General features: G+C 53.2%; 1 protein-coding gene across 1 annotated transcript in view; it reads right to left on the bottom strand.

Moving 5' to 3' along the window:
- Positions 1-16,191, bottom strand: part of LOC138740774 (EH domain-binding protein 1-like) — a 381,602-nt gene extending 365,411 nt beyond the window's left edge. The window contains exons 1-2 of the mRNA XM_069893852.1: positions 15,751-16,191; positions 79-136 (exon numbers count right to left, since the gene is read on the bottom strand). The gene's annotated coding sequence lies outside the window, so the exon portion shown is untranslated. The remainder of the gene's footprint in view (positions 1-78; positions 137-15,750) is intronic.
- Positions 16,192-22,729: the final 6,538 nt, after the last annotated feature.

Here is a 22,729-nt window from a genome sequence, read left to right as displayed (position 1 = left end):
CACATATGCACAGACACACATGCTCATGCATATACAGCAGGTGTACCCTGGCCCTGACCCACATCCCCACACTCCTACCTTTGAGCACACGCGGCGGTTCCTGCGGGTCCACACCACGATCAGTTTGTCGGGCTGCCTGTGAGGGGTGGAAGGGGAACAGGTATGACCACACTGGCCCCACACAGCACCCCCACCCCATCAACCCCACCTCACCCTCCCCCTCTCTGTGACCTCGGGCGCCTGGAGGGGTGGACTGAAACCTGGCACAGCTCAATCCCATTACTCTAAACCCTCATGGCACAGAACCCAGAGACAGGCCCTTTGGCCCATCGTATCCATGGTGGCCCTCAAACACCCAATTATAAGCATCCCCCTCTTGACAGTCACAATTTACAGCGGCTCCATGTAGACATGGGGAGTGGGGAGGAAGGGGAGGGGGAGAGAGTGTGATGACCTACCCAGTCATGGGGAAGACATGCAAACTCCACACAAACATGGTGGGAGGTCAGGATAAACAGGTTTGGGAGTTAGAAGCAGCACTTCACCCGCTCTGTCTGCCCCGGGGTTGCCCTCCTCACTTACCTCCATCTACTATGCTTCCTCTTTCACCTTTCTCCCTGACTCTCTTCCCCTCCCCCCTCACCTCCCCTCTCTTCCCCCTCTCCACCTATGTTTTCCCTCACTCTCTCCCCTGCTTCTATCTCCCCCTTTACCCCTCTCTCTTCCCCCTCCCTCTCCTCCTCTTTCCCTACCTTCTCTCCCCTCTCCTCTCCCTGCCTTTCTCCCCCTCTCTCTCCTCTCACCACCTTCTCTCCCTCCCTCTCTCTCCCCTTCTCCACTCTCTCCGCCTTCTCTCCCCCTCTTTCTCTTGCCTCTCTCAACCCTCTCTCTCTGCTTCTCTCTCCCTCCCTCCCCCTCTCTCTCTCCCCACCTCTCTCTGTGCCTCTCGCCCCTCCTTCCCCTCTCCCTCTCCTCTCTGACCTCTTCTCCCTCCCCATCTCCTCTCTCACCCCTCTCTTACCACGCTCTCCCTCTCTCCCCCCTCTTACCCTCTCACCCCATTACCTCTCTACTACCTCTATCCATCTCTCACTCTCTTTCTCTCGACCCCACCAAATCCCTTCTATCTCTCTGTATCATCCCCTTCTTTCTTTTTACCCCCTCTCCACCACCCTCTCTCCCTTGTGTGTGAGTGTGTATGTGCATGTGCGAGGGAAGGAGGGAGGGACAAATCTCTCAGAGTAGAGGAATCCATTTCAGAGAGAGACCATTAACCTACAAAGTTTAATGGCTCTGGAATTGTGAGGGGAGGTGAGGGGATATCTCATTGGTTACTGAGAGGGCTGGGTGGAGTGGACCTGGAGAGGATGTTTAATATGGTGGGGGGGTGGGAGACGGGAACTAGAGGGCTCAGAATACATAAACGTCCCTTTCAGAGCAGAGGCGAGGGGGACTTTCTCTACCCGGTTGTGGGGGGGGGGGTGCAGGTGTGAATCTGTGGAGCTCATTACCATGGACGGCTGTGGAGGCCCATTGACAGAGAGGTTCTTGATTAGAAAGCCCAGAGAATGAGGGAAAATACACCCGCCACGAATTGATAGGCGGATCGGACATAATGGGCTGAATGGTGTGGCGATTCAATGGGATCGCTTGGTGTTGTGAACCCTGTCGAGAGAGGTTCCAGCTTGTGTGGGTGCTGGAGGCAGAGATAAGGGTGGGGATCTGTGGTGGGATGGGCGGGCGATGGTGGGTCCCCGATTACACTGAGTGCCTGGTCGCACAGGCTCTGCGGCCCACAGTTCCTGCTGACCCATGCCCAATGCCCACACACACACACACACACACACACACACACACACACACACCTCACCGCATACATACACAACCCTACCCAGAAAGGCACAGCCACACACACTCTCTCACACAGGCACCCGTTTGCACACTCAACCACACTGACCATGACCCATCTATGCCCCTTCCCATGACTGCAGACATTTTTCCCACCAGCCAACCCTGCTGATGGAACATGTGGGCTGTGGGGGGGGGAGGGGGGGAGTGCACAAGAGGGCAAGAGAGAGATGGGAGGGGGGCAGGGAGGGAGGGAGAGAGGGGAGGAAAGGAGAGGGGGAGGGGAGAAAGGGAGGGGAGAGGGGAGGGTGGGATGGGTGAGGGAGGTAGGGAGGGAGGGAGGGGAGGAGAGAAAGGAAAGAGAGAGAGCAGGGAGGGGAGAGAGAGGAGAGAGAGAGGGGTGGGAGGGAGAGGTGAGAAAGGGAGAGTGAGGAGGAGGAGGGGAGGGAGTAAGAGAAGGGAGAGAGAGCGAAGAGGGAGAGAGAATAGGGAGAACAGAGAGGGAACTGGATGTCGGGGTGGGGAACGGGGGGGGGGGTCAGGGTGGGGAATGGGGGGTCAGGGTGGGGAACAGAGGCGGGGGCAATAGAGTGGGGGTGGGGTTGTTGCTGCACTGACCAGCCGTAGGTGGTGGTCCGGGAAAGTGGGAACAGCCCGTGTCTTGAGCAGCACTTCCCCCGGGAAGGGGCGTGTGGACTGGCCAAGGGGCAGCTGTGGCTATAAATGGGAACTGGCAGCTGAGGAGATTAAAGAGGATTAGGAGCAGGGGCCCAGCCCTGAACCTGGGTTGGTTTGGTCACAGGCACAGGATCGGACCCCTTCCCTTCTTGCAGGGTCGCCTTCCACCAAGCTGCCCCAGGAGCTCCTCCCCACTGCTCCCTGCCTATTCCGCAGTGCAGAGGGAGCTTCACTTGTTGTGTGTTTCGGGACAGTGCGGAGGGAGCTTCACTCTGTGTCTGACCCCAGGCGTGTGTGATGGGACGGTGCGGAGGGAGCTTCACTCTGTGTCTGACCCCGGACGTGTGTGATGGGACGGTGCGGAGGGAGCTTACTCTGTGTCTGACCCCGGGAATGTGTGATGGAATGGTGCGGAGAGAGCTTCACTCTGCTTCTGACCCCAGGAGTGTGTGATGGGATGGTGCGGGAGTTTCACTGGGAGAAAGTTCCAGTGCAAAGTCGATGGTCAGGAAGAGCCTGGATGCAATTCCCCCCCCCCCCCCGCGCTTAACCCACGTGCCCCATCTCCTCTATGTTCGCGGGATCTTTCTGTGCTCAGCAGCAGAGCATTTCCTGAGCTTCTGCGTGTCCTCAAACCAAGAGGACCATTCCCAAACCATTCTGGGAAATTCCCAGGCAATTCACCACTCTCCTCCTCCACCCACTTTCCCCCCTCATACGCAGGATGCAGAGACTTGACTGCATTTAATGCCCTCCCCCACACATCCCTTTATATACAGGATGCAGAGACGGGACCGTGTTTAATACTCTCTCTGACCCACTCCCTCATACACAGGATACAGAGACGGGACTGCATTTAATACCCTCCCCCACACATCCCTTCATACACAGGATGCATAGACAGGTCACCATTTAATACCTTCCTGTGATAGTACAGATCTATCACCAATGTATATAGTGTATATAGTTACAGTATCTAGACTGTGCTTACAGCGATTGGCTGAGAGCTTAGCCACGCCTACTGTCTGGGCCTTATAGGGTTGTGTCCCTAGCCAGGTCAGATCATTCCGGACTGGTCGGCCACCTGTGAAGAGCTCCTGTCTTTTGCTAATAAAACCCTTGGTTTGGATCAACAAGTCTTTGATTCTTTCGACGAGCTCTACACCTCCCCCACCCAGTCCCCCATACACAATATGCAGAGATGGGACCGCATTTAATACCCTCCCCTATCCACTCTCCCTTACACAAGATGCAGAGATGGGACTGTGTTTAATACCCTCCCCCACCCACTCCCCCATACACAAGGTGCAGAGATGGGACCGCATTTAATACCCTCCCCCACCCACTCCCCCATACACAAGTTGCAGAGATGGGGCCGCGTTTAATACCCCCTCCCACCCACTCCCCCATACACAAGATACAGGAATGGTACTGCGCTTAATACCCTCTCCCACTGAACACACCAGCATTTAGCACTTGGGTGGATTGTAACTGATTTGATGATAATGTCAACTATTGTTTTCAACCTGACTGAGGTAATCTTTAACCCCACGCTTATTGGACCATGTCTTCAATGGTCTGGGGATCTCAGGAAGGGTGGGGGGGGGGTTGGGCAAAGGGTTTTCCCCCCCAGTTAGGACAGGGTGGAGGAACTGGTGGAGATGGATTCGGACAGGGTTAAAGGGGTGTGTGTTGTATTAGCACGGGCAGAGGATGGATTAACCAACAGAGAGTTGGGGTACAGGGGTGTTTCTCTGGCTGGCCATCGGTGGGGAGTGGGGTGCTGCGGGGAGGGGCACGCAACTGTTCATGATATACATTAACAATCTGGAAGAGGGGACAGAGTGTCATGTATCCACGTTTGCTATTGAGTGGAAAAGCAGAGGGTGTGGAGCGTCTGCAGGGAGTAAGTGAGTGAGCAAGGGTCTGGCAGGTGGAGTACAATGTCGGCCTCTTTGGAAGGGAAAACAGAAGATCGGATTATTATTTCAATGGCAAGCAATTGCATCCAGCTGCCGGGCGGAAGGACCTGGGAGGGCTTGTGCATGAATCCCAGAAGGTTGGCTTGCGGGTGCAGCGAGCTGTCGAGAAGGCAGATTGGGAACGCTGGTCGTCATTGCTGGAGGGACTGAATTTAGGAGCAGGGAGGTTCTGCTGCAACTGGACAAGGTCCTGGTGAGGCCGCATCTGGAGAATTGTGGGCGGTTCTGATCTCCTGACTCGAGGGAGGATGGACCGGCTTTGGAGGCAGTGCAGAGGAGGTTCACCAAGTGGATTCCAGAGATGAGGGGGTTGGCCTATGAGGAGAGATTGAGTCGTCTGGAACTGTACTTGCTGGGATTTAGAAGAATGAGGGGATCTTATAGAAATGTATAAAATTATGAAAGGCATCAATAGGATAGAGGTGGGCAAGTTGTTTCCATGGATGGGGGAAACCAGAACTCGGGGACAGAGCCTCAAGATTCAGGGTCACAGATTTAGGACGAAGATGAGGAGGAACTGCTTTTCCCAGAGGGTGGGGAATCTACCCATTGAAGCAGTGGAGACGACCTCAGTAAAGGTATTTAAGACAAGGTTAGGTAGATTTTTACATCGGCGGGCAATTACGGGATAATGGGAAAAGGCAGGTGGGTGGAGATGAGCCTGTCATCAGATCAACCATGATCCCGTTGAACAGCAGAACAGCATCGAAGGGCCGGATGGTCGAATCCTGCTCTTATTTCTTATGTGAAACAGAGTTAGCTCAGTGGGACATCATGGACAAGATAGGGAAATCAGGCTCCGCCGGGCTTGAGTTAGAAGCAGGGGCTGCATGTGGTAGGGCAAATACTCTCTGAAACCTCCGCGGACAGTGTACTGGCTGGTTTGGGAATTCGAGTGCCCCCCGCACCCCCCAAGAAACACAGAACATTGCGGATCAGGTCCGTCCACCTCTGACCTCCCATTCACAGCGGGCATTGAATTTAAATGGACAACGCGATAACAGGCCCTTTCGGCCCACTGGTCCGTACCGCCAGATTAACCTGGAACCCCCCCCACAATTGGTACGTTTCGAAAGGCGGGAGGAAACCGGAACCCCGGGGTGGGGGGGGGCGGAACCCAATGCAGACATGGGGAGAACTTACAGACAACGTGGGATTCGAATCCCGGTCCCAATCGTTGGGCTGTAAAGACGTTATGTTAACTGCTATACCAACCCTGCCCTAAATATATCCTTAAAAAAGTGGTAAACCTTCCCTACCCCATAACCCCCTCTATTTTTCTTCCATCTGCTAAATAAAACATTTAAATTTAATATTTCCGCCTCCACAACCACCCCTCAACATGAGGTAATGTTGCAGCAACACATGACCTCGGTTTGACCCCACTTGGAATATTGTGTTCAGTTCTGGTCACCTCGCTGCAGGTAGGATGTGGAGGCAGTAGAGAGGGCATGCCTTGTGAGGAGGGGTTGAGGGAACTTGTTCTTTTCTCCTTGGTGGGTGAGGGGGGCGACCTGACGGAGGGTGAGGGGCATTGATCATGTGGATAGCCAGAGACTTTTCCCCCCCAGGGCTGAAATGCCCAACACGAGATGGACGTAGTTTTATGGTGCTGGGGAGTAATTCCGGGGTGGTGGGGGGGAAGTAAAGGTTCTTCACACCGAGAGTGGTGGGTGCACGGACTGCGATGGGGGAGGCGGGGACGACGGGATCTTTTTATGAGATAGGTACGTGGAACTGAGGAAAATGGAGGCTTATTTAATTTAAATTTAGGCACACAGACCATTTTGGCCCCACGAGTACGTGCCGCCCAGTTTACACCCCATTAACCCCCCAACCCACCCCCTCTATGGTACGTCTTGAATGGCGGGAGGAAACCGGAGCGCCACCCCCCCACCTCACCCAGAAACAGAGAGGACATACAAACTCCTCACAGACAGCGTGGGATTCAAACCCCACAGGCGCCACCTGTGAAGTCGGGAATTTCCGGGCAGTCGCCAGGAATTACATGCAAACATCCCCCTTCCTACCCTCCACCCCAGTTACATTTTGAAGGGTGGAAGCACCTGGGGGGGGGGGGGGAAGAGAAATCACGCAGGTCACGGGGAGAACATGCAAACTACTTGACAGACAGTGCCGCATGCGTACTGTGTCTTGTCAATAAACACCTGATTCTCACTCTCCCTGGAGGCTGAGGGGCGATCTTTTCTCGAGGTTTGTAAAATCACAAGGTGGGAGGGCGCAGATAAGGGCGGGGGGATGTGGGGAGGCTTAAAAAGCCCCTTTCACACTAGCGACCCACCAAATAGGCGGGTAAACGGCCTAGGTGGGCTGTGAAGACTCCGGCTCTTGCAGATATCGCGGATCTAAAGGGGGGAGGGGTGGGGCCACCTCCAGCAGTGAGGTCTCAAGTGACGTATTACGCAGAGAGGTGAAATCGTAGCGGGAATAAAGCACAGACACGCTCAATATATAAAAGACGGTGGGAGAAGTGGCCTTCAGACCATACACACCGAGGGCAAACCCAGAGTCCAGCTTGTCATTATTCCTAAATAATGGAGTTAAACTACTAATTACTTAGTATTGGGTATTCGAAGTCATCTTGAGAAGATCGATAGCCCACACCGGCCACCCTGTGATGATAATGGTACCCGGTTGGCCATTCACACTACAGCCGAGTCAACTCGGCCAGGCTCTGATACAACCCCCTACCAAGAATCAGAGCCCTGCTGATGTTTACCCACCCCCCACCCCCCCCGCCCACCCAGTCGGGAGCTTGTGCACTGCCAGGTGACCCACTAAATTGCCCAGTTGAGCCCACATTATTTGGCAATGTGTTCCTAAACCCCCCAAGCTGCAGGTTGAAGGAGAGTGAGGGGAAGATTTCATTGAGACACCCAGCACTGTAACAGGCCCTTTCGACCCAAGAGCCCGAATTTAAACCCAATTGACCTACAACCCCAGGTACGTTTTGAACACGACCCCCTCCCCCCGGGTGGGAACCCCAGGCAGACACGGGAAGAATGTACAAATTCCTTACAGAATGTGCTGGATTTGAACCCATGCCGCCCCATTTAAAGGGGACCTGAGGGGCACCTTCTCCACATGGTGGGGGCGTGGGACAAGAAAGAGGTGGAGCCGGGGGTGGGAGGGGAGGCTCCGCTGTTCGAGCTACATTTAGAGGGAGAGGTGACGGGGGTGGGTGGAGCCCAATGCAGGCAGACGGGACAGCTCAGGCAGGGATGAGGTGAGCCGAAGGCCCTGCTCAGTTCCGACAGCGCCGATAGGGAGGGATAGCACCGCAGAGAGCCCAGCACACCTCCGGGAGTTTGCCACAGGCCGACAATTTTCCAAAATTATCGGTGGGTACAGGCAAGAGTGTATTTTTAATTTTTTAAATGTGGATGTATATAGCATGGTCTTTACAGCCCAGCCAATCGACCTACGACCCCGGGTACATTTCGAGTGGAGTCCCCCTCATGGAAGACCCACGCAGACACGGGGAGAACACACCAACTCCTTGTGGACAGCGGCAGGCCATTGGCACCGTGACACCACTTTTCCCGCTGAGGTGAGACATATAAGGAAAAGTCGAAGGTTCAGGGTGAGCGGGAAATTGGTCACACGGAGAGAGGGTGGAACGAGCTTCTAGCTCCTCTGGGATGACGCAATCCCACAGCTGTGCAGGGTTCAGAGAGAGAGAGATAAAGAAACGATAGAAGAGGAATAAAAGATAATGGAAAGAAATAAAATCCCCACAAGGCTCTGAATGTATTGCCTTAAAGAGCCAGGTGACCTGAGTGCACTGAACCTGGACTTGGGTGTGGAAAGAGCCAATTGCATTGTTTACTGTCACCTGTTCTTGGTAAATGTTAAAACTGAGCCAATTCCCCCTAAACCTTTTATCCTTAACCCATGTTAACCTCAGTGGAAAAGGCCCACTGTAATTTTAAATACCTCTATCAAATCTCCCCTCATTCTCCAGGGAATAAAGTCTTCTTCTGTTTAACCTTTCCTTTTAACTCAATCCCAAGTAAATATTCTCTGCACTCTTTCTATCTTGTTGATATCTTTCTTGCAGTTAGGTGACAAATACTCCCAAATTTGGCCTCACCAATGTCTTATACACCTTGGCCATAACATCCCAGCTCCTAGATACTTTGATTTATGAAGACCAATGTGCCAAAAGTTCACTTTACTATAACACGGTGAATAGTCAGGCACTGAGGAGCGGTAGAACAGAGGGATCTGGGAACGGTCGAGCACTGAGGGAAGAGGAAGAACTGAGGAATCAGGGAATGGTTGGGCACTGAGGGGAGTGGTAGGACAGAGGGATCTGGGAACGGTCGGGCACTGAGGGAAGCGGTAGAACTGAGGGATCTGGGAACGGTCAGGCATCGAGGGAAGCAGTAGAACAGAGGGATCTGGGAACGGTCGAGCACTGAGGGAAGAGGAAGAACTGAGGAATCAGGGAATGGTTGGGCACTGAGGGGAATGGTAGGACAGAGGGATCTGGGAATGGTCAGGCACTGAGGGAAGCGGTAGAACTGAGGGATCTGGGAACGGTCAGGCATCGAGGGAAGCAGTAGAACAGAGGGATCTGGGAACGGTCGGGCACTGAGGAGTGCGGTAGAACAGAGGGATCTGGGAATGGTCGGGCACTGGGGAGAGCAGTAGAACAGATGGATCTGGGACAGTCGGGCACTGGGGAGAGCGGTAGATCAAAGGGATCTGGGATTGCAGATACATAATTCCCTGAAAGTGGGTGTGTTGATACTGTTGTAAAGAGAGCTTTTTGGACAGCTCATTCCACACTCCCACCATTCCCTGTGTGAGGATGTCCCCCCTGAACTCCCCCCCCCCCCTTTCTTTCACCCTTAACCCATGTCCTCTGGTTTGTATCTCACCCACCTACGTTTACTCTGTCTAGACTCTCATAATTTTAAATACCTCTATCAAATCTCCCCTCATTCTTCTATGCTCCAGGGATAATCCAATTTACCACGTTATCATCCAGCTCACTGATAGAGATGGCAAACAACAATGGTCCCAGCAACGAACCCTGAGGCACAGCACAAGGCACAGGCCTCCGGTCTGAGAAGCAACCACCCACCACCACTTGCTGGCTCCTCCCGTCCAGCCATCGTTGAATCCGGCTGGCTACCTCACTGTGAACACCGCACTTCTGAACCTTCCTGGGACTTCATTAAAGGTCTCACCAAAGTCCACGTGGACAACATCCTTTCCTTTGTCCACTTTCTAGGTAACCTCCTCGAAAAACTCGACAAGATTGGTTAAACACGCCCTACCAGGCAAAAAGCCCTAATCAGTCTCTGGCTATCTCTGGTCTGCTCTCTTTGAACCCCTTCCAATAACTTACCTATGACTGACGTCAGGCACACTGGACTATAATTACCTGGGTTATTTTTGGAGCCTTTTTTAAGCAACGGGACAACAAAAGCAACCCTCCAAACCTTGGGCACCTCACCCATGGCTAAGGTCATTTTAAATAAATCTGCCAGGGGCCCTGTAATTTCATTTATTAGGGCTGTTTGTTTTTAATGTTCATTATTGCAGCTTGTTTTAGTTCATAAATTTAAACTTAAAAATACTCTGCAGTAACAGGCTCTTCTGGATGCCCCAATTCCACCAAATAGCCGTCCCGTACATTTTGGAAGGGAAGGGTGGGGGACGAAAGAGGCGCGCCTGGAGGGAAACCCCAAAGCAGACACGGTGGGGAAGTGCACACTCTCTACAGGCAGCGGCTGGACTCGAAACTGGGCCACCGGCGCCGGGCTCACTGCTGCGGCAACCGCACCGCGTGACAAAAGGAAACTCGAGATCGTTATTTTGAGGCTCCTGGCCCTTGCACTGGGGGCGGGTCAGGAAGTCGAGCTTCGGTCGGGCCACGCCACTGGCACACAGTTCTGACAGAGGAAGGAAGTGGGGGTTTTGGAAAAGGCTGAGGGAGATTTAGCGGGAGGTTCGCCTGGTTGTTGGGGGGTGGGGGTCTGACCTATAGGGAGATGTTAGACAAATCTGGTTCCTTTCTCCAGATCATCCAAACCAAAGGTGAAATACAGTAATAGATTGTAAAATTATGGAGGGGAGAGAGGGAGAATAATTCTTCCAATGTAGAAATGTCACACGAGAGGTCATGCTTTGAAGGTAAAGATGGGGAGGGGTGGGTTGGGAGAAGCTCCCTCCACCCCATGGCAACAGGCACTCCCAAGGTAAAACACAGGGTGAAGCTCCCTCCACACCGTCCCATCACACACCCCCGGGGTCAGACACAGAGTGAAGCTCCCTCTGCACCGTCCCATCACACACTCCCGGGGTCAGACGCAGAGTGAAGCTCCCTCTGCAACGTCCCATCACACACACCCGGGGTTGGACACAAAGTGAAGCTAACTCCACACCATCCCATCACACACTCCCGGGGTTGGACACAGAGTGAAGCTCCCTCCGCACCGTCCCATCGCACACTGCTACGCTCTGCATTTAAGATAGGGGCAGGAAATTTAAGGAAAACATGCAGTTAAGATAGGGGCAGGAAATTTAAGGAAAACATGCAGGCTAAGATTTTACCCAGTGAATGGTGGGTGCCTGTGATAGGCTGCAGTGGGCAGTGCTGTAAGCAGATAATTGGATTCCAGAAAGACACAGGAATGTGCAGGATATTAATTTATTTTTGGTAAATTTAGTCATACAATAACAGGCCCCTCCGGCCCACGAGCCCATGCTGCCCAATTACACCCTATTGACCAACAAACACCATATATTTTTGAAAGAAACCAGAGCACCTGGAGGAAACCCACACCGACACGTGGAGAATGTACTGACAGCACCTGATCCAGAGCTGGGTCGCTGGCACCATAACAGCGTTGCACTAACTACAATGTCAACCACAATGACCCGAAAAGGGGGTGTGTATTGTGCAGGCAGCGGGGAAGTCATTTAACTTGGCCGTCATGCACAGCACACACACTAAGGGGTGAAGGGCCTGTTCCTATCCCATGCTGACTCAATTGTTAAGCACTACTTTTACTGAAAGTCAAGACCCTGGGGTGTGGGTGAAACAGATTGGATGCTGAGAGGAGGGGTTCCTTCCATGGGGTGGGGGGGATATCTGGAACGGGGCAGGGTGGGGGGGGGGTCGGGGGACTGCACCAACTCAGATGGAGCTGGTGGAAAATTAGGAGACCCCTTCTGAGGCGGACCCGGGGTTAAATCAGCCTGGATCCCAGTGAAGGGAGGTGTAGTACTGATGGGCAGAGTGGTCTGTGCTTCCATTATGTTTGCGCTGGGGAATGTGGGAAGTCCTGGGACACATGGGTAGGAAAGGGGGAGACAAAGGCAAGGCTCAAGCACCCTGAGGCAGGCAACAGGGAGGGGGGGCATCTCAGAACAGATGTGGGGGGGGTAGTGTGCGTGGGGAGGAGCTGATGGATGTGGGGTGGAGGGGGAGGAAGATGGGGAAGAGGTAATGGGGAAAGTGGGAGAGGGAGGAGAAAGGAGGAGGGAGAGGGGGGATGGAGAGGGGGATGAGGGAGGTAGAGGGGGGAAGGCGAAGAGGGGGAAGGGGAGAGAGGAGAGAGGGGGAGAGGGGAGGAAAAAAGGGGTCAGAGGGGGAAGCAGCAGGGGGGGAGAGGGAGAGACATGGACTGTGAGAAGGAATGGGGGAGACGGGAGTCGGGGATCCAGGGCTCGTGAGGGAATCGACAGGAGCTCGCTCTCCTGGCCAGAACCGTCTGGCCAGGAGAGAGTTAACAGGGGTGAGATGCAGTAGGAACCAGTTCCATTTGCACTTCCCTGTTTCCACCCATGCCTTCCTCTCTCGGCCACTGTTCCACTTCCCCATCAAAAGTCCTTGCTTCTTGGATCGGGGTGGGGGGAGGGGGCGGTAGGAGATGGGGCCTGGGATGGTCACCACACCACCAGCACCTCTGGAGGAAGAGGGAGACACACCAGATCCATGCTGAGTCTCGCACATGCGTGCGTCCCCCCCATCCCTAAATCTTCTCCACCCACGGCCCAGATCATAGAACCCCGCTCACTGTACAATGTTCCTCGTCTGCACTGTCCAGGGGATGATTCGCAATAGATCTGGAATATAGCTGAGTACAGGGTTAACGGTCAGTGTGGATGAACAGAGGGACCTTGGGGTCCAAATCCATACACCCCTCAAGGTCGCCGCACAGGTTGATAGGATAGTTAAGGTGGCCTGTGTGGGATGCTGGGCCTCAATAGAAGGACTGAGTTCAGGAGTAGAGAGGTCATGTTGCAACTCTCCAAATCTCTGGTGAAACCATATTTTGGAGTATTGTGTTCGATTCTGGTCACCTCATGTGGAAGCCGTGGAGAGAGGGCAGAGGAGATTCACCAGGATGTTGCCTGGATTGGAGAAACAGGTCTACGAGTCAAGGGTTAGCAGAGCTGGGGCTATTCTCTTTGGAGCGTAGAAGGACGAGGGGAGACCTGATAGAGCCATGGTTTGAGGATAATAGACAAACCATTTAGGACCGAGATGAGGAGGAATTTCTTTACCCAGAGGGTGGTGAATCTGTGGAATTCATTGCCACAGAGGGCAGTAGAGGCAGGTTCATTAAATATATTTAAGAGGGAATTAGATATATTTCTTCAGTATAAGGGTATTAAAGGTTATGGAGAGAAGGCGGGGACGGAGTACTGAACTTTAAGATCAGCCATGATCTCGTTGAATGGCGGAGCAGGCTCGAAGGGTCGAATGACTTACTCCTGCTCCTATCTTCTATGTTTCTATGTCTAACAAGATTACGAGAGGGTGGATGGCCAGCACCTGTTTCTCAGGGCAGGATCTGCAAACAATTGCAGCCCAGAAACAGACCCATTTGGCCCTTCTAGTCCAGACAAAACATCTTCTCCCATTGACCCCCGTGCCCAGCCCCTGACCTTCCACACCCCTCCCGTCCATCAACTTCCCCGACTTTTCCTTAAAAGTCGAGCCCACATCTACCACTTTGTTCCACGTTCCCCACTGACCTCGGAGTGAAGAAATTCCCCCTAAACTTTTCCCCCTTCGATCTCAATCCACATCCTCTTGTTTGAATCTACCCCCCCTCCTCTCAATGGGAAAAGCCCGTGCGCATTGACTCTGTCAAATCACCCTTCAATCTTCTCCACGCCAGGGAGTAAAGGCCCAGCCTGTTTCACCTTTCCCTGTCACCCAGTGAAGGGAGGAAGGTTTCAGGGAGACGTCAGGGGTAAGGGTTTCCACACACAGAGTTCTGGGTGCCTGGAATGCCTTGCCAGCGGTGGGGGCAGGAACATTAAATTGATTTTTTTCGAGAGGCATGAAGACAGGCGCATGGTTGGAAGAAAAATAGATGGTCACGGGGTAGGGAAGGTTTACTATGGGTATATATTTGGGCTGTCCAGTTGGCGAAGGGGTCAGCGCAACGCCTTTACAGTGCCAGTGATTGGGACTGGGGTTCGAACCCTGTGCTGTCCGTAAGGAGTTTCTCCCCGTGGGTTTTCCACATGGGTGGGCTCTGGTTTCCTCACACTGGGGGGAGGGGGGGAGGGGTGGCACGTGTAGATCAATGGAGTGTAAATTGGGCTCGTGGGCCGGAAGGGCCTATTGCTGTGCTGTATGTCTACATCGAGTGAAAAATATGGGTCAGCGCGTCGAGAGGCCAAAGGACCTGCACTGCACCGAGTGAAAACTCGACTGCCTGCCCCCAATGCCACTGCGTTTCACTGTCCTACCGATTTACGCCCAATACCCTGCTCCAATCTCACTGATTACTTCCACGGTCATTCGAGAAGCCAAGGGGGGACGCAGGGAGGGGCACTCGGATTTTAACTGCCGCCGGCTCCTTTAACAGGCTGTTTAACGCCTGTTGGATTGGGCATATTGACCCCACAGTGGAAACCGCTGAGTTCGCCTTCTGCGGCCCCTCGCTGGTGTAACGGCAGCGCTGCCATTTTGCTTTTGTGGGCCAATCAAAAAGGGACAACAGGCCCGGGGGCCATAGTTTGGCCACCGCTGGTTTAAGGTGATGGGGGGGGAGGGTGGGGGGAGAGATTTAACGAGAAGAGACTGAAGATTATGTGACAATTGTATAAGAGACTGGTGAGGGCCCATTTGTGTTCGGTTTTGGTCACCGGACTACAGGAGAGATGCTGTTGGGCTGGAGAGGGTGCGGTGGGGGGGGGGGGTGGTTGATGAGGAGGTTGCCAGGCCTCGGGGGGGGGGGCCTGGATGACAGGGAGAGGTTAACCAGGCTTGGCCTTTATTCCTTGGAGTGCAGGAGGATGGGGAGGGCGATCTCACAGAGGTGGGCAACATCATGGGAGGACTTGATCGGGTGACACACAGGGTCTTTTGCCCAGAGGGTAAAGATTCAGGGGAGGGGGCAAGGGGAGAGGAATATAACAGGAACCTGAAGGGTAAAGATTTCACACAGAGGGTGGTGGGAATGTGGAACAGATTGGCGGTCGAGTGGTTGAGGCTGTTGAAACATTTTAGAAAATGTTTAATGTATGTATGGATAAAATGGATTTAGAAGGGGTGTGGGCTAAACACAGACAGGTGGGTTTGGCGAATGTGGTCCTTGGGTTCAATGCTGCGAGGTGGGCTGAAGGGCCTCTTTCCACACAAATGTGACTTGATTACATGAATTGATTGTAGTTTGAAAGAATTTTTAAAAAATTCTCATTGTCTTTTTATCACTCAGACTGACATCAGTGTTCAAACACAGGTGTGTCCCAGACAGGTGATCAGACAGTGTGAAGCTCCCTCCACACCGTCCCGTCACACACTACTTGGGTCAGACACAAAGTGAAGCTCCCTCCTCACCGTCCTGTCACGCACACCCGGGGGTGGGTCGGCTATGGGTTCAGATCAGTAGTTCTGGACACAGACTGGGGGGGGGGGGGGGGGTGTGGATTGATGAGAGACTCATCCCCAGAGTCACTTCCCAGCCAACTCACCTTGCAAACTCTTGCGGAGAGATCAACACTCTCTCTTCCCAACTCCTTGCTAGTGTGTGACCCCTCCCCCCCTCCCCTCTCTTGCCCGGGCATTCAAGTGAAGAAAGGGCCAGCAAAGAGGAGGGAAGTGTTTCCTTGCAGCTCAGTTCGGATGAAGGGAGGGGCGTGTTACAAATGGCGAGCACTTTATTTCTGAACTTTTTCTGCCCATCTGACAGGACAATTGGTGCATAAGAAGCTGGAACAGGCAGGAGAAGACAAATCTCACCATTTCCTGGTGCACTCGACCAGCAGTTCTTGGTAGGAAGCGACGAACTGGAATTTGAAGGCACGTTTCCCCACTCTCTTGCAGCCTCTTCCAGACCGAAGTCATGGTCGCTGGGCTCCTGGGGGGGGGGGGGGTGGGGAAAGGAGACGGGGGGGGGGGGGGGAAGGAGACGGGGCGTAGTGGGCAGTACACAGGGAGCTGTCACACTCGGCGTGCTGTCGGCCCGTCGGTTGCTGCTGGGCTGTCACTGCCCACCGCGCCGAGCCGTCCTTGATCGCTCCGTTGTTCCTCTCCGCCCTGCTCCGGGCTGCGGTGGGGAGAGCCCTGGTCCCGCACCCGGCTTCCCCCGTCGCTCAGGCACACGTGGGTCGGGGCGCTGCCATCGGCTCTGCCAAGGGCTGCGGTGCCCTGTGCTCGGCCACTCCCCTCCCCCCTCCCTCTTTCTCCCTCACCCCTCCCTCTTTCTCTCACACCCTCCCTCTTTCTCTCACACCCCTCCCTCTTTCTCTCACACCCCTCCCTCTTCTCTCACACCGCTCCCTCCCTATCACTTATCCCTCCCTGTCCCTCTCATTTATTTATCCCTCCCTGTCCCCCTCTCACCCCTCCTCTCTCTCGCCCCTCCTCTCTCTCGCCCCTCCCTCTCCCTCGCTCACCCTCCCCCTCCCCTCCCCCTTCCCCTCCCTCCCCCTTCCCCCTCCCTCCCCCTCCCTCTCCCTCTCCCTCCCTCTCCCTCCCCCTCTCCCCTCCCTCTCCCTCCCCTCCCCCCTCCTTCCCTTCCTCTCGCTTCCCTCCCTCTCACTTATTCATCCCTCCCTGTCCCTCTCATTTATTCATCCCTCCCTGTCCCCTCTCCCCCTCCTCTCTCCCCTCCCTCCCTATCACTTATCCCTCCCTGTCCCTCATTATTTATCCTCCCTGTCCCCCTCTCATCCATCCTCTCTCTCGCCCCTCCCTCTCCCTCACCCCTTGCTCACCCTCCCCTCTCCCCTCCTTCCCTTCTCTCCCTCTCCCTTCCCTCCCTCCCTTCTCTCCCTCTCCTTCCCTCCCTCTCACTTATTCATCCCTCCCTGTCCTCTCATGTGGGGGGAGAAAGGGAGAGGAGGAGGAGGAGGAGGAGGAGGAAGGAAGGAAGGTGGGAGGGAGGGAAGAGGGATGAAGGAAGGGGAGAGAGAGGAAAGGAGTGGGGGAAGAGGGAGGGAGGAGAGGGGTGGGGAGGGAGGGAGGCAGGGAGAGGAGAGAAAGAAGAGGAAAGAAATGAGGGAGAGATGATGAAGACAGGTGACACATCCACATGGAGATTACTGTAAAAGGAAGGAGAGTGTGGAGGATGGGAGAGAGGCAGGGAGGGAGAGTGAGATGGAGAGAGAAGGGGAGGGAGGGGGAAGATGGAGGGGAGGGACAGGAGGAGGGAAGGGAGAGACAGAGGGAGAAGGAGGGAGGAGGGGAGGGGCAAGAGGCAGATACACAATGGTGTAAGATGGAGATCACTGTGAAAGGGATTGAATCAAAAAGGGGGAGATATATTGGCAACAAAAACAGTCAATCGCCAGACCAGGAGGCCATTTGGCTCTTCGAGTCCCTTGACATCTGGGTCCCCCCCTTCCCCCCCCCCTGCCCCCGTAATGGGGGTAGCAGTCTGGGAAGGACACACATTCGAAGTGCTGGAACCTCGCGACTTCCCCACCCTCGCTGTCCCCTCCCCCAGAGTCTCGGTGAGCTGAGGGGGTGGGGGTGTAAATTTTCCCTGTTGCACACTGTGAAGGTAGGTGGATTTTGTGGTAGATGATTTGGAGGGCAGGAGATCTTGATGGTGCAGGTCCATAGGTCTCTCAAGGCTGCTGTGTGCATTGATAGGGTGGTCAAGAGGATTATGGTCTGCTGATCTTCATTAGTCGAGAGGTGGGGGGATTGAGTTCAAGAGTGGTGAGGTAAAGTTGCAGCTCTTTAAAATTCTGATGAGACCCCACGGAGTATTGTGTTCAGTTCTGGTCACCTCATTACAAGGAAGAATGTGGAAGCTGCAGAGAGGGGGGCAGAGGAGATTCACCAGGGTGTCGCCTGATTGGAGAACACGTTAGCTTAGCAGAGCTGGGGCTTCTCTCTTTCGAGGGAAGGATGAAAGGAGACCTGATAAAGGTCGACTAGATTCTTAGTTAGGATGGACAGTCAGCGCCTGTTTCCCAGTGTGGGATCAGCGAGCACCAGGGGACGTCTGTTTAGGACGAGAGGGAAGGAACATTCAGGAGAGATGTCAGTTTTCATTTCCACAGAGAATGGTGGGTAGCCTGGGGTACCACTGCTGGGGGGGTGGTGAAGACATTCAAAAGATTATTAGTCAGGCGCATGGATGTAAGAGAAATAGGGGCTATGGGTGTGAGTGAGGGAAGGGTGAGATTGTTATGAAGTAGGTTTCAGCCTCTCACGTTCTGAAGCTGACTCCTGACCTGTCTCTTGCCCTGTTATATGGAGGTCTCTCTCTCTCTCTCTCCCCCCTCTCTATGAAGCTGACCCCTGACCCATCTCTTGCCTTGTTATACGTAGTGCTCGCGCGCTTTCTCTTTCTCTCCCCCTCCCTTTCTGAAGCTGACCCCTGACCCATCTCTTGCCCTGTTATATGGAGGTCTCTCTCTCTCTCTCTCTCCCTGAGGCTGACCCCTAGCCTGTCTCTTGCCCTGTTATACATAGGGCTCTCTCTCTCTCCCTCCCCCCCCCTCCCCAAAGCAAACCTCTGACCCATCTCTTGCTCTGTTAAACATAGGGCTCTCTCCCTCTCTCTCTGAAACTGACCTCTGACCCATCTTTTGCCTTGTTATATGGAGGTCTCTCTCTCTCTCCCACACCCAGTTTACACCCCCATAACCTGCAGCCCAGTACGTTTTTTGAAGGGTGGGTGGAAACCAGAGGAAACCCACACAGACCGCGCAAACTCCTGACAAACAGTGCGGGATTTGAACCCCGGTCCGGTCCCGATCGCTGGAGCTATAATCTGCTTCTTGCTCTGAACACAGAGGGATCTCTCTCTCTCCCCCTCCCCCCCACCATTCTCTTGCACGAAACTGACCCCTGACCTGTCCATTGCCCAGGTAGTCTACCCTGTGGTTTAGCTACCCCTCTGTGTTAAACCAGCAGAGAGACACCTTCCCCCCCACTACCCAAGCAGGAGCTTTTGACCGCTCAGCGAGGTGAGGATGGGGTTGGTGGGAGGGAGGATGAGAGCTGCAGCTGGGGAGGAGACGAGTGAAAGCCGGAGGAGGTGGGTTGCTGTGAACGTCGGCTGCTGGATCACTCCAAGGACAGGGTTCTATTAATGGCTCGGTTATTTGAGACCGAAGTCACACATCACATGCCGGGGGATTATCGCGTTGGAAGTCATGCTCCCGATATAGTGCGCAGTGATCCGTCTGGACGCTTCGGGCATCCCAAAGCTGGGGAAGGTGGCGCCAGTGCCAGTACCCCTCCCTCAGACAGGCAGCAGCACTGACGGAGGAGCCCCAGAGTGAGGTGGGGGTTTGGAGAACAGACCCTACCCTCCCACTCTCGCCTCAAAGCTGGGGAGGGCACGGGATTGCGCTCCGGACATATGAGCTCAGAAGGCAGGCCATCAAGGACACCCACCCCCCACCTCTTCTCATTGGTTACTTCAGGTGGAAGGTATGGAAGCCTAAAATCCGGCCCCTCCAGCAATCATGAGTTTGCTGTCACGTGCGCGAGTACAAAACAGACATTCTTAACGTGAAGCATCCACACAGACACTTCTCATGGCACAGTACAGAAAACAGACCCTTTGGCCCTTCTCAGCTCTCCCAAACTATTATTCTACTGAGTCCCACTGACCTACATCCAGTCTATTAGCCCTCCACACCCCTCCGATCCATGCACCTGTCCAAATTTCTCTTAAATTATAAAATTGAGCCTGCATTCCTCATTTTAGCTGGCAGCTCGCTCCACACTCCCCCTACTCTCTGTGGGAAGAGGTTCCCCCTCAACTTTTCCCCCTTAACCCATGTCCTCTGGTTTGTATCTCACCCATCCTCAGTGGAAAAAGCCAACCTACATTTACTCTGTCTATCCCCCTCATAATTTTAAATACCTCTCTCAAATCTCCCCTCATTCTTCTACACTCCAGGTAATAAAGTTCTAACCTGTTTAACCTTTCCCTTAATTCAGTTTCTGAAGTCCGGGCAACATCCTAATAAATCTCTGCACACTTTCTATCTTATTGATATCTTTCCTGTAGTTGGGTGACCAAAGCTGCACACAATGCTCCAAATTTGGCCTCACTAATATCATACAACTTTCCCATCCCAACCCCTGTACTCAATACTTTGATTTATGAAGGCCAATGTGCCAAAATGTGCCAATGTGATCCCTCTGTTCTCCTGGTCTCCTCAGTGCCTGACCGTTCACCATGTACATTCTTTCTTGGTTTGTCTTTCCAAAATGCAACACCTCACACTTGAACACATTAAATTCCATCGGCCATTTTTCCAGCAGGTCCAGATCCCTCTGGAAACATTGATAACCGTCCTCACTGACCACAATCTTAGTGTCATCTGCAAACTTGCTGATCCAATTTATCCCATTATCATCCAGATCACTGATATCGATGACAAATAACCATGATCCCAGCACCAATCCCTGAGGCAACAGCATGGGTCACAGGCCTGAGAAACAATCACCCACCACCACTCCCTGGCTTCTCCCGTGTTGCAAATGTCAAATCCAGTTTCTACCTCGCCTGAACATTCCTGACTAACCTCCCACATGGGACCTTGTCAAAGGCCTCACTGAGGCCCCTGTGGACAACATCCTCAAGCCTTTCATTCGTCAACTTTCCTGGTAACCTCCTTGAAAAACTTGATAAGATTGGTTAAGCATGACCTACCAGGCATAAACTATCCCTAATGAGTTTCTGACCATCCAAATAACTTTATCACATCCTGTAAACTCGATCAATAAAGAAATTACATTTTAGACATACTCTTTCAGCCCATAAATCTGCACCCCCCCCAATTGACCTACAATCTCCACATGATTTTTGGAAGGGTGGGAGGATACGGAAACCCTCCCCACACACAGACACTGGGAGAGCACCAGATTAAAACCCGGGCAGCTGGCGCTGTGACAGCCTTGCGCCAACTGCTGTGCTGACCATGCCACCTAAATGACCCCGGGCGGAGGGAGGGAATGAACATAAGTGGTCCATCAGGGCAAGAAGATGCATTTGGCCTTCGGAGGCATGTGCGCCGTGCAAGTGCGCCGGAAAAATCCAGCAGGCTACGAAGTAAAGGGTTGACCGATTATTCGGGCCTGGGCCCTTCATCAAGTCCAGTCACCTGATTGGACCCGGTGAAGCAGTGTTCTCCGGTCCTCAGTGCAAAGCACGCAGGCACACAACCATACGTAACACTCACACAGACAGTGCATACACAAGCAGACCCGGGGTTACATACGAGATCCGTCCCTAAGTCTGTCTTCAAGTCCAATTTGTTGTTAAGTCGGAACAGGTACATACGGTTCCTATTTAGCGTCAGTTAGTCAAATGTGTATCTTAGTGGATTGTACTGTACATATTTTTAATTTAAGCCAAATGCAAAGTTACATTGTTAACGGCAACATGATCTGATTTTAAAAATGGCGGATGGCGTTCTCCTTCCTCAAGCCGATGAACTGCTGAAGCCGTGCGTGGCTCCGCTCGAGAAGGCCACTTGTATCCCAGGGTCAGCCTGGGTATAAATAAGTTAACACTGTTTAAATAAATAGTAGAGTCGCGGAGGGTTCGTGTGAGCAGTCCGTTCAGCATTCTCACTGCCCACGGGAAGAAGCTGTGCCTCAGCCTGGTGGTGCTGGCTCTGATACCCCTGTATCTCTTCCCCCCTCCCCCACCCCTGAATGCAGCTGACAGTGCGGGGGATGGAGGGGGTTCTCAATGATTTTGTGCGCCCTCTGGACATCGATCCCGTTTGATCTTGTCAATGGTGGGGGAGGGGGGAAGAAATTCCTCTCTGCCGCTCTCATGGTCCTGCGGATTGACCTCCGATCCATTTCTCTGCGACGACTGTACCTGCACCATGATGCAGCCGGCCAGGACGCTCTCGATAAAGAATCCTGTAGAAGGCTGACATGATGGTGGCCAGTAACCTCGCTTGTATTAGTTCCTTCAGGAATATCGCGCCAACCTGACAAGTGAGGAGATGTTGAGTGTCCATGATAGGTCACTAGTTAAGTGACCTCCAAGGAACATGGTGTCTCCACTCTCAACAGATGAAAGATCTTGCTGGAGCTGCAGATTGCCTGGAGGAGAACATGTTGTTCAAGGAGGGTCATGTGGTTTTGAAAGCAGACAGAGTCAAACAGGCTTTCTCTCAGAGAGAGAGAGAGAGAAGCAGAAATCACTTGACAGTCTTACAGGCAGCAGAAGTAGCTGGGACTGGAACAGGACAAGCTGGCAAGCCCATTTGGATGACAGTCTGGTCAAAGCCCTTGTGGTTCATGCAGGAGGTGTCTAATGTTTCAGTTGGAATAAGAGAAACAAGAAGGCACTCTGTGGTGACCTGAAAGAAAGAGGTTATCATCTGGAGAACCCCAAGGGGGCAAGTTCTGTCAGCAAGACACTGAGGTGACAGTGGAAATCCTGGAAAAAATCTCTCTTTGAAAACCGACAAGAACCTTCCTGAGTGGTAATCATTTACCTTTCAAGCACCAAAGCCTGATGAACTTTATAAATGTTAAATTCTGTGCACAGTATAAGAATTGTTATATAGAGAATTTAGGTTAAAATGACTTAAGTTAAAATGTGATGATTAATCATAAAAAGGGAAGCCAGAATGGACAGGGAGCTTACTAGCAGCCAAGGACAAAAGGTTCAGCTGGAGATGTTTTTTTTTAAAACCTATCTTTTCATGGTCATAGTGAGAGACATGCAGGAGACAAAGGATTGATAAGAAGGGTGAGAAACAGAATTTAGTGTATGTAG

This window comes from Narcine bancroftii, chromosome 8, assembly GCF_036971445.1.
Source record: "Narcine bancroftii isolate sNarBan1 chromosome 8, sNarBan1.hap1, whole genome shotgun sequence".
In the NCBI taxonomy this organism is placed as follows: domain Eukaryota; kingdom Metazoa; phylum Chordata; class Chondrichthyes; order Torpediniformes; family Narcinidae; genus Narcine; species Narcine bancroftii.
Note: the sequence above shows the minus strand (reverse complement) of the source record. Positions and strands in the feature narration are given on the sequence as shown.